Genomic DNA, 10,339 nt, shown 5'->3' with positions numbered 1-10,339 from the left:
CTCAGGCTAGCAATGTACCAATTACTCCCATCCATTCACCTTATAGAATTAGTTTCATTACCAGAGACAGCAGAACTCATGACTGTGTTCTGAACCATGACACTTTCATTTTCCAACACAGACACTGAGTATCTTGGTCATCAGACAATTTGGGGTGCCTATTTGAGGTTGGAAGAGTTTCCAGCAACATATGGAATTTCTCATCCTTTTGACAAGATTTTAAATTTGCTTTTAAATGACTGGATTTCCATTTATTCTTGTTTCTGCTTTTCCACAGGTCTAAAAATGAGCGGGTTTTTAAATAGTAACACATAATCCAAGGCTTCACCTTCCATTTCTGTGTTCCTTCCTTTCAACCAAAAGCTGTCTATTGAATCTGAACAAATGTGGACTTTATTTCTGTAATCTGTCTCAGCATCCAAGCAAGTATCATTTATGATACCAGAGGGGAAAGGTGAGGAAAGGAGATGGTTGTGGCTACTTCTCCATGCTCATCAAAGCCCACTAGCATTTCTGCCAGCTTTGAAAAGGCAGCAAAACCAAAAAGCAAAGGGGCTGTGAAGTCAGGAAAACTTGAGTGTGGATCCCAAATCCTCCGTTTATAATCAATGTGACTTTGGCCAGATTATTCTCCAAGCTGTATTTTTACGACTTTAAAATGGACCTTGTAATACTTGCCTTTGTGGGTGACTTACAGGATTCTAGAAAAGATATGCTTACAGTCAACTGGGATATATGTCCTCAGTGAATGGTCCTCATTGTCACAGTGTTAGCATCCAGTTTTTAAGTTGTCATTTCCTTCTCCAGGCGATCTTCCCCACTCAGGGATCAAACCTGTATCTCTTACATTGGCAGGCAGATTCTTTACAACTGAACCACCTGGGAAGCCCCTAAAGGTACCTTAGGGTCATACTAGTGACACCTGGACATTTTACAAGACAGTAAACTCAAGCCAGAGGGCAAAGCATCTTGTCTGAGGAAGCACAACCAGCTCGCAACTCAGCTGGGACTGGGGTATAATCTCTGGACTGTGTTCTATGCTGAGTTCTTTTTGACATTTCTTAGACTCTTGTAGTGTTTCTAGGTTTTCAACAGCCTGTTTTCCTCTGGGTTTCTAACTCTTTTTTCACACAAGCATTTTTATTCCACCAGTGATGGATTTTTTTTTTTTTTTCCCCCTGGTAGCATCCACATAAGACCCATTTGGAATCTGAAATACATTTGGAAAACCTCAGAGTTTACTCTTTCTGGCTCTGTTTCTGTCATATATGAACACACACATGGTGTTTGGAGGTTTTAAAAAAAAAGTTCTTAGGGGTTATGTTTAGCTTCTTCACCACCTTGACATCTTCATACTTTGTGTAGTTAAATTTATCATAAGCATGGTAATGTTGAAGGAAATTCCTTCTGAGCATACAGCAGCTGAAAATCGTTGCAAGGTGTCACATCAGTAATAAGACTATTGCTGAGTCTGAGTTTATTAGAAAGCAAAATAAACAGCAAGCTGCATGCTGACTTCATCTTCATTAAACATTCATACTGGAAATGCTTACCTTGTATACAGCCAAGATGTTATCCTTTGCAGAAGGGGGAAAAAAAAAAACAAAACCCAATCACTAAGCCAATATACTTGTAAGTGTTCCAAGGTTTTGGGAAAATAGTGTTATATAAGATCTTCAAATAAATTAGCCCAAGCAGTTTGGGCTACAAATAATTTCCACCATCTTGGGGCAGGGCACGGTGAAGAAGGCATTTGGAGGGGAGAGTGAATTGACTGGCATGCTAGCATGCAGAGAAATGTAAATCAAAATAGAAGGGGCCTTTATGCCACTGCCATCATAGTCTGTGAGTTACTCAGCTTAATATGTTAAGAGGATTAGCGCTAAAGCTGTATGAACTTTGAAATAGCCCAATGAAGCTTATGCGCTTGCCAACTTAAATTGGTCCCTAGCAAGACCTCTCTGGTCATCGGGAATTTGGCAGCCTGAGCATTCTGCTGCATCCTTCAAAGCAAGATGCAGCCCCCTGGGTGTTGGAGCAGTAGTCTCTCTTTGTATTTAAGGTGGAGGAGAAGGCAAGGGGAGCTGGAAGGCAAGGGGACTTGGGTTACCAAGGAGGTCATGATGGAAGCCAGTCTAAAATATTTCTTGTGCATGCTTCCCCAAATTAAATTTGTTTTAACCAAATCACTTAAAAACAAAAACACCCTTCAGAGGTTGCATCCTACGTATGGCTTAAAGTGTCAAAAGAAAAGCCTTTTCTCTACTCATTAAAACTAGAGGCAGCTTCAGTGGGCAATGAATGGATCGCTCCTATAGAAATAACCACACCCATGCTATGTGGTTCACATGGAAAACAAGTCTGGAAAATGATAGGGAAGTGTGTTGAAGTGTTAGACACTCAGTCGTGTCCAACTGTTTGCAACCCCATGAACTGCAGCTCACCAGGCTCCTCTATCCATGGAATTCTCCAGGTGAGAATACTGAAATGGGCTGCCATTTCCTTCTCCAGGGGATCTTCACGACCCAGGGATTGAACCCAGGTCTCCCACATTACAGGTGGATTCTTTACTATTTGACCTATCTGGAAAGCCTACAGTAAAATGGCTTTTCTCCTAAGAGGCCCCTTGAAACAACCATTTTTACACTGCTGCTGCTGCTAAGTCGCTTCAGTCATTTCCAACTCTGCAACCCCAGAGATGGCAGCCCACCAGGCTCCCCCATCCCTGAGATTCTCCAGGCAAGAACACTGGAGTGGGTTGCCATTTCCTTCTCCAATGCATGAAAGTGAAAAGTGAAAGTGACGCTGCTCAGTCGTGTCCGACTCTTAGCAACCCTAAGGACTGCAGCCCACCAGGCACCTCCGTCCATGGGATTTTCCAGGCAAGAGTACTGGAGTGGGTTGCTATTGCCTTCTCCATTCCAACCTAGTAAAGATGGAGTATATCATTGACTACAGAGGCAGGCTGAAAAATCTTCCCATTACAAACTGATCTTCACACAGTCTGAACATGCTGAATGTCCAGGAAATAGGGGCATATGCATCTGTCTGGGCATTTCAGTGTACCCCAAGTGTGTCTGAGAATTCAAAGGCATAGCTAAAGGATCAACCTAAAACGTATACTCCCAGCAAACACAGACTTAAAAAAAGATTCTTTAAGGCATGCAGCCTCCAGATACAGATTTCGTGGGGCCTTTTGCCTGGGATGCCAATGTTTTTTGGAAGGAATTTACATGAAATGCATCATTCAGGAAGCAGCTGGGAAGCCTGTTCCTATGACTCTCCTGGGCGTCCTTTGAAGCTCTTGCTTCTGCTTCAAGGATATCAAATGACGGCAACACTTCTTTGTCTCCAAGAAGGGGAAAAAACCTGGGCGGGCGGCTTAAACACGTGAGCCAGTGCTATGTCATCATCACAAAAGACAGAAGCTGAGAACAGTCGGTCCAGCCAAAGACATTTTAGAGAATCGATAAAAGTTGCCAATAAAAAAGAAGGTTCCTGGATTCAGATGTTGTTTTCTACCAAAGTGAGGGTGATCTAGATCATTTTGAGACAGAAAACAAGAGGCAGGGGGAGAAAGGCAGGTGCTACTTGATAGCTTTGCAGTGTTATCTGGAAACGAGACTGTGTTTAGGTTTCATTCTGGCCCTCTGCCACAGCCAACGGGTTTGTGTAATAACTCTGTCATGTTCTCTTTCTCCCATCCTGTGTCCACTGCTATGAAGTGATTTCAAGAGGAAACCAAGAACTGGTCTGACAAAATAGAAAATCAGTTGTAGAAGCAATGAATTTTTTAGCTGAAAATATATTGTATTTTTAACAAACCGTGACTTCTCCACTGAAGGAGATGTAATGCAAGATCAATTGCATGGGATGAAATGCTTTTGTTCACCACAGATGTATTTTCATTTATAATTACGTCATGCAAAGAACATTGCTGGGGCCCCATTCCAGACAGGCTGGAACACCCAGCAAGCAATATGTGTGATTGCTGTTCATGCAGTTGTTAACTCTCCTTTGGGGACTTTCTTGTGAGACTTTTAAATGTAAACCAAAATTAACAAAGAGATCAAATGTACTCAGTATTGTTCAGGGGTTGTTGGAAGTCTGAGCAAACACCTCAAAATATAATTCTAAAAAAAAAAAAAAAAAGTTATCTGGAAAATAAACACACTGCCAATTTTTGTAGCTTTTAAAATTCAACTGTCCAGATTTCCCTAGATTTGAATGAGGAGTCTACTTCTCAAGAAAGTAGGCTGACTGATCAGGCGATTCTGAGTTTCTGGCATTAGGGTGAGATATCAAATCTGTCTCTTGATTTCAGCCTCCACTCTGTTCTGGGGCTCATGACCTGACTCAAGTGCTTAAAAGGCCCGAGACAGCCATTCTTCCCTTTAACCCAAGATTGTAGCTTTGGCCCAGATCCAACAAGCTTCTCTGAATTCAGCAGGAAAGTGAGGATTCCACAAGACCTTTAACTCTGAGGGACTGACCACATAAAGAAACAGTGGCCAGGCCATATATCAAAATAGAACTCTGACCCAGGACTGGCAGCAGCCTGCCCAGGAAACTAACCCTTTATAATCACCAGCCCTGGAAATCAAGGCTACTATAAATCAGCCTTGCAGGAAGTCAGACTGCTACCTCTAGTAACAACTAAGGAGGCCAAACAATAACTTTGTAATAATCAGCCCCAAATGTCCAAGCCTTAAAGCTGACAGCTTCCCCAATTTTTGACCCTGCTTCCTACTTAGGAGCAAAGAGAAAACCAAATATGCACCCCTAACCGATCACATAGGACACCCCACTTCTAGTTAACCTGTCAACAAGATTCTCTTTGTGATTCTCAGATTTTATAGACTAGCCATATTGTTGTGATCTATGCACTTGGAAAGCAGAGGAAAAAATCATACGTTTAGGATTTGAATAGTTCATCAGCATCCAACCAGAAACAGGAAAACACACTCCATATTTCAAACAGAGCAATGTTGAGAAACGACCCTGGTTACAGAGGAGCTGGAATTTCTAAGGCTGATGGGAGGGGTGTTGGAAGAGGGAAAAAGAGAATTGTTGCTCATCTAGGATCAGGAAACCACTACTGCTCCCGGACAGACTCTTGTGAGCCCACACAGACTGCTACTTTGATGGAACCACATGAGTCCTAAGTGTTAAAACTGGAGCTGCACTCCTTTTAGACAGCTGGCAAAGACGGCTTGGTAAACAGTTGCAGTCTTCCAATCCCAGCACGAAGCGAAAGCAAGTGTGGAGCTGAGAGAATAGATACTACCAAGGCATAGGTAAGAAATATGTTTTGGCCTAAACTGTATCATTAGCCCAAACCAACAGTAAGATTGGACAAGTCCACAACGTTAGACTGCCATGATTGTGAATGCCCCTATGAGGAATGAGTGGCAGAGCTAGGCCCCTACCTCCCTGTCCCTGATGTTCTAGGCTTGGGGATGGGCTGAGTATGGGGTGAGGAATGGCAGGCCATGGAGAGACAGTGACATTTGCACAAATTCTGAGGCAATTACAGGGGGGATTTATGAGCGGGGAGAGTGATATTCCTCCTGTGCATAGAAGTTCTGATACTCCACTCTGTTTTTGACTCACTCTAGCTCTTGAAAGACAGTTTATACCGCTCTCTACAATAGCTATTCACAACACAGCCACTGGGAGATGCATTCCTCCAGAGAGGACCAGGGCCACAATTTGTATAAATATATTCTGGGACCACCAGTGGAAGTTGATGAGGATGCATAATAAAGAGATCTCTTCTCCCTTTTCCAGCCCATTTATTTATTTCACTCGACTACTACTTATTGAGGGCTGACTGTGGGTGCTGCCATCATTTCAAACACAGGGGATACAGCAGAGAAAAAAATCCTGCCTCAGTTTACATTCATCAGGGAGAAGATAGATAATCAGGTGATTAAAAGGTGGTGAGTATCTTCATGAAAAAAAAAATAAATCAGAGCAGGAAAGGGGGCAAGGTAGTACAAAGGCAGACTTTGCCTTTTTAATTAGGCGGATGGGATGGGCTTCGTCAAAGAGGTAACATTTGAGCAAAGTTGTTAAGACAGTGAGGAATCACATCAACACCAGGGGCAGATCTACTTTCAGCAGACGAAACTGCAAATTCAAAAGCCTTGAGGCAAAACAAGAAAACACGATTGTGTTTAGCAAAGCATTCAAGTGGCTAGAAAAGTGGCAGTGAGGTCAGACAGAACGAAAGTCACATCACAGAGGGCCCTGAAAAGTCAGTGTTAGTTGCTCAGTCACGTCTGACTCTCTGTGACCTCATAGACTGTAGCCCGCCAGGCTCCTCTGTCCATGCAATTCTCCGGGAAAGAATACTGGAGTGGGTGGGTAGCCATTCCCTTCTCCAGGGGAATCTTCCCAACCCGGCCCAGGGATCGAACCCAGGTTTCCTGCATTGCAGGCAGATTCTTTAGCCTCTGAGCTGCCCCCTGGCAGCCATTGTAAAGATCTCTTCCTCAGAAAGAGATGGCAAGGCACTGGAGGGTTTGGGGCAAAAGAGTGATGTGATGTGATTTTGAGAGCTTTGTGGGATTTCTATGGAAGCCACGTCAATGGGCAAAGGCAGTGGTGAGGGTGGGGCAGGGAGACCAGTTGGGGCACCTGCGACACATGCAAGATGCCTGGCAGTGGTGGTCGCGGAGACGTTGACAAGTAGATAGTTTGTTCACAGAAATAGAAATAGGAAATTACTCAAGCTAGACAGAATTATATCTGCAACACCCCACTGGAAATCCATTCTAAATATATACTCTTGATGTTAGCAGAATCACCTTTAGACTTATGTATTATAGCAAAATTCACTATATATTTTCAGCCTCTATGCCCAAACTACTTCATTTTGGCAGAAAATATGTTGCTCTTGGATCATAATTAATAGGACAGATAACTAAATGCATTTTGCATCAAGCACCTCTCCTTTTATTTGCTTATGGTGCTTTTCCCAAATGAGGACACTTTTAACAGAAAATGACTATGACTATTTCCATTCAGCTGTATGTTTAGCTCCTACAGATGAAAATAATACATAATGACCAAAAGCTACAATAAAATCAGTAATGCTCAAGTCATGCTCAATGCTGTATTTTCTAAGTACAACAGCCAGTCCACTTGACTGAAAAGTAACTGCAGGTGCACAAAACCAAATACTTATAATTCACTGACCACATGTAAGGTGCATAAGGTTTTACAGACCCCTTTGTCTTTGTCATGGAAGTAACCTCTGAAGAAAAGTGACATCCAAGTCAATTTTGTGATACAGTAAATTCATTCAGGAGCCATTTTAAAAATGCAGGTCAGTTGTCAGAGGGGACAGATAGGAAAAGCAAGAATTCAGAATAGAAATAAATAATAGACCTCCCGCCCTTCCCTCTTTACCTCCTGGCCAGCTTGCCCAGTGCTGAGATATTCAGACCACAGCTGTGGAAAGGAGCGAAGCTAACTCTGATCATGTCCACGACCACGACTATCGCTGAGTATCAAGCCCAGAATAAAGCCAAGCTCATCTCTGAGGTTCGACGGAGGTTTGAAGCTGAGTATGTGACAGATAAGTCAGATAAGTATGATTCACGTGATGTTGAAAGGCTACAGCAAGATGATAACTGGGTTGAAAGTTACTTGGCTTGGAGGCATAATGTTGTAGATGAAACACTGAAGATGCTTGATGAGAGTTTTCAGTGGAGGAAAGAAATGGCTGTCAATGACCTGACCGAAGTCTCCATTCCCAGGTGGCTACTGGAAATTGGTGGCATTTATCTCCATGGTTATGACAAAAGAAGGCAACAAGTTATTCTGGATCAGGGTGAAGTACCATATAAAAGACCATAAGACCATGTTGGACAAAAAGAAGCTTATTGCATTCTGGTTGGAATGGTATGCTAAGAGAGCAAATGGGAAGCCAGTTACAATGATGTTTGACCTGTCAGAGACTGGACTAAATAACATAGACATGGATTTGTATGCTTTATCATCAACTGCTTTAAGGTTTATTACTCTAAATACCTCTCAAAAATAGTGATCTTTGATATGCCTTGGATAATGAATGCTGCTTTCAAAATTGTGAAAACCTGGCTTGGTCCAGAAGCAGTGAGTTTGTTGAAGTTTACGAGTAAAAATGACATCCAAGACTATGTCAGTGTAGAATACCTGCCTTCTCACATGGGTGGAACTGATCCTTTCAAGTATAGCTACCCACCACTTGTAGATGATGATTTCCAAACACTGTTGTGTGAAAATGGGCCTATTGCCAGTGAGGATAAAGCTTCAAGAAGATACAGAAAGTGATGGCAAAGATACCTTGGCAACAATTTCTAATGAAGAACAAACAACTCTTCCTAAAAAGGGTAACATAATGGAACCTACTACCAAAGCAGATGAGAATGAAAAAGTTGATTCCAAAATGAAAACTTTCAAGAAACCACTGAGTGTGTTTAAGGGCCCTTATTACACATCAGCCCAGTGGAAGAACCATATTTTGGAAGTACAGACTCAGGAGAGAAGAAAGCTTTGATAGTGTTGACAAATGTAACAAAAACCATAGTGGCATTTAAGGTGAGAACAACTGCTCCAGAAGAGTAGAGTCAAGCCCAGCAATAGCGGTTGTGACCCTGGTGCCTCAGTTGATATACTTGTGTCTCCCCATGGCGGTTCAACAGTCTCTGCCCAAGACCATTTTCTGGTCATGGCTGCAGAATTGGACATCTGGCATGAGTCCAGCAGAATTAACTCAGTTCTGGAAGGAAGTTCCTAGAAACAAAGTGATGGAGCACAGGTTAAGATGCCATATTGTTGAGAGCTGTAAACCATCTAGTCTTACATGGAAAGATCACACCTTAACATGTCAGATAAAACCAGCGAAGGCCTCTGCCATCAGTTTGCCACCTCCAGACGTGAACGTGACCGCAGTCCACCCTAAGTACCGTTCATAGTTTCTCCCTGTGTGTGCACAGTGGTTTCCCCTTATATGGTACATCACTGGCGTTACTATAATCTAATCCCAAATTGTCTATGTGTTTTGTTCTTTGGCAAATAAATGTGGAAATAATTAGTCAAAATTGGAAATGTATAATGTTTCACGTGAAAATTACATAAACTCACTAAAATGTTTTTCCCTGATGTCTGGACAGTTGAATTTAATAACATATCTTGTTAACATTTGTGTGTCTGTTAAATGTGACTAAGCAAAATGTACTGAAAATTAATCATAAAATCAAAGACATCTAAAAATAAATAAATAAATAATACATAGATTAGCCAAAGCTAAGCACTATGGATTACACGGGTGGAGGCTGTGGACTTCAGTCTCCCTTGAAATTCAGGGAATGAGCTATCTCATCCCCAAGGTGGTGGATAAAGGTGATCACTCCCTTCATGAAACTGTGGGCTCTACATCCTAATGACTATAAAAGGAAGGTTACCTTAAATGTCACCAGTTTCTGATCACACAGCCAACCAAAACCTTTGGTCAATTAGCAACCTCCAAGAGCTAATAACATATAATTTAAAACTTAATTCCCATGGTAAGCAAAACTGCAATTGTTTTGTTAGACAGTATATTCTCTGGGAAGAACTAAATCATACCTCTTAGGATATTTTTCATGTTAGATTTAGAACTAACCTATATATGAGATATTTTAGGTACTGATAACGTATAAGAGAATTTGACATATTAGGCTGTCCTATTTGGCCACCTCATGTGAAGAATTGACTCATTGGAAAAGACTCTGATGCTGGGAGGGATCGGGGGCAGGAGGAGAAGGGGACGACAGAGGATGAGATGGCTGGATGGCATCACTGACTCGATATACGTGTGTCTGAGTGAACTCCAGGAGTTGGTGATGGACAGGGAGGCCTGGTGTTCTGTGATTCATGGGGTCACAAAGAGTTGGACACAACTGAGCGACTGAACTGAACTGAATGCAAAGAGCTGACTCATTGGAAAAGACCCTGATGCTGGGAAAGATTGAGGATAGGAGAAGAAGGGGAACGCAGAGGATGAGATGGTTGGTTGGCATCACCGACTCAATGGACATGAGTTTGAGCAAACTCTGGGAGACAGTGAAGGACAGGGAAGCCTGGCATTTTGCAGTTCACAGGGCTGCAAAGAGTCATACATGACTTAACAACTGAACAAGAACAACAATGCAAAATAAGTCATGGTTTTGATTAAAGGATCAATTTGGACATGATATTAACCAAAAATCTTATAAATTTGCATATAACATAGGGACATTTAAGGCACTGGTCCTCAAACATTCCCACCCTTCAGAATCCCCTGGAGAGCTTACCAGACCAGTTCCTC

The 10,339-nt window shown here is 42.2% G+C and overlaps 1 pseudogene; it reads left to right on the top strand.

The window, feature by feature from the left end:
- The first annotated feature begins 7,403 nt into the window (after window positions 1-7,403).
- LOC782418 (motile sperm domain-containing protein 2-like) lies at window positions 7,404-9,068 on the top strand (annotated as a pseudogene).
- Window positions 9,069-10,339: the final 1,271 nt, after the last annotated feature.

Source organism: Bos taurus, chromosome 24 (genome assembly GCF_002263795.3).
Source record: "Bos taurus isolate L1 Dominette 01449 registration number 42190680 breed Hereford chromosome 24, ARS-UCD2.0, whole genome shotgun sequence".
Lineage (NCBI taxonomy): Eukaryota > Metazoa > Chordata > Mammalia > Artiodactyla > Bovidae > Bos > Bos taurus.
The sequence above is the reverse complement of the archived record's forward strand: the minus strand, read 5'-3'. Positions and strand labels throughout refer to the sequence as shown.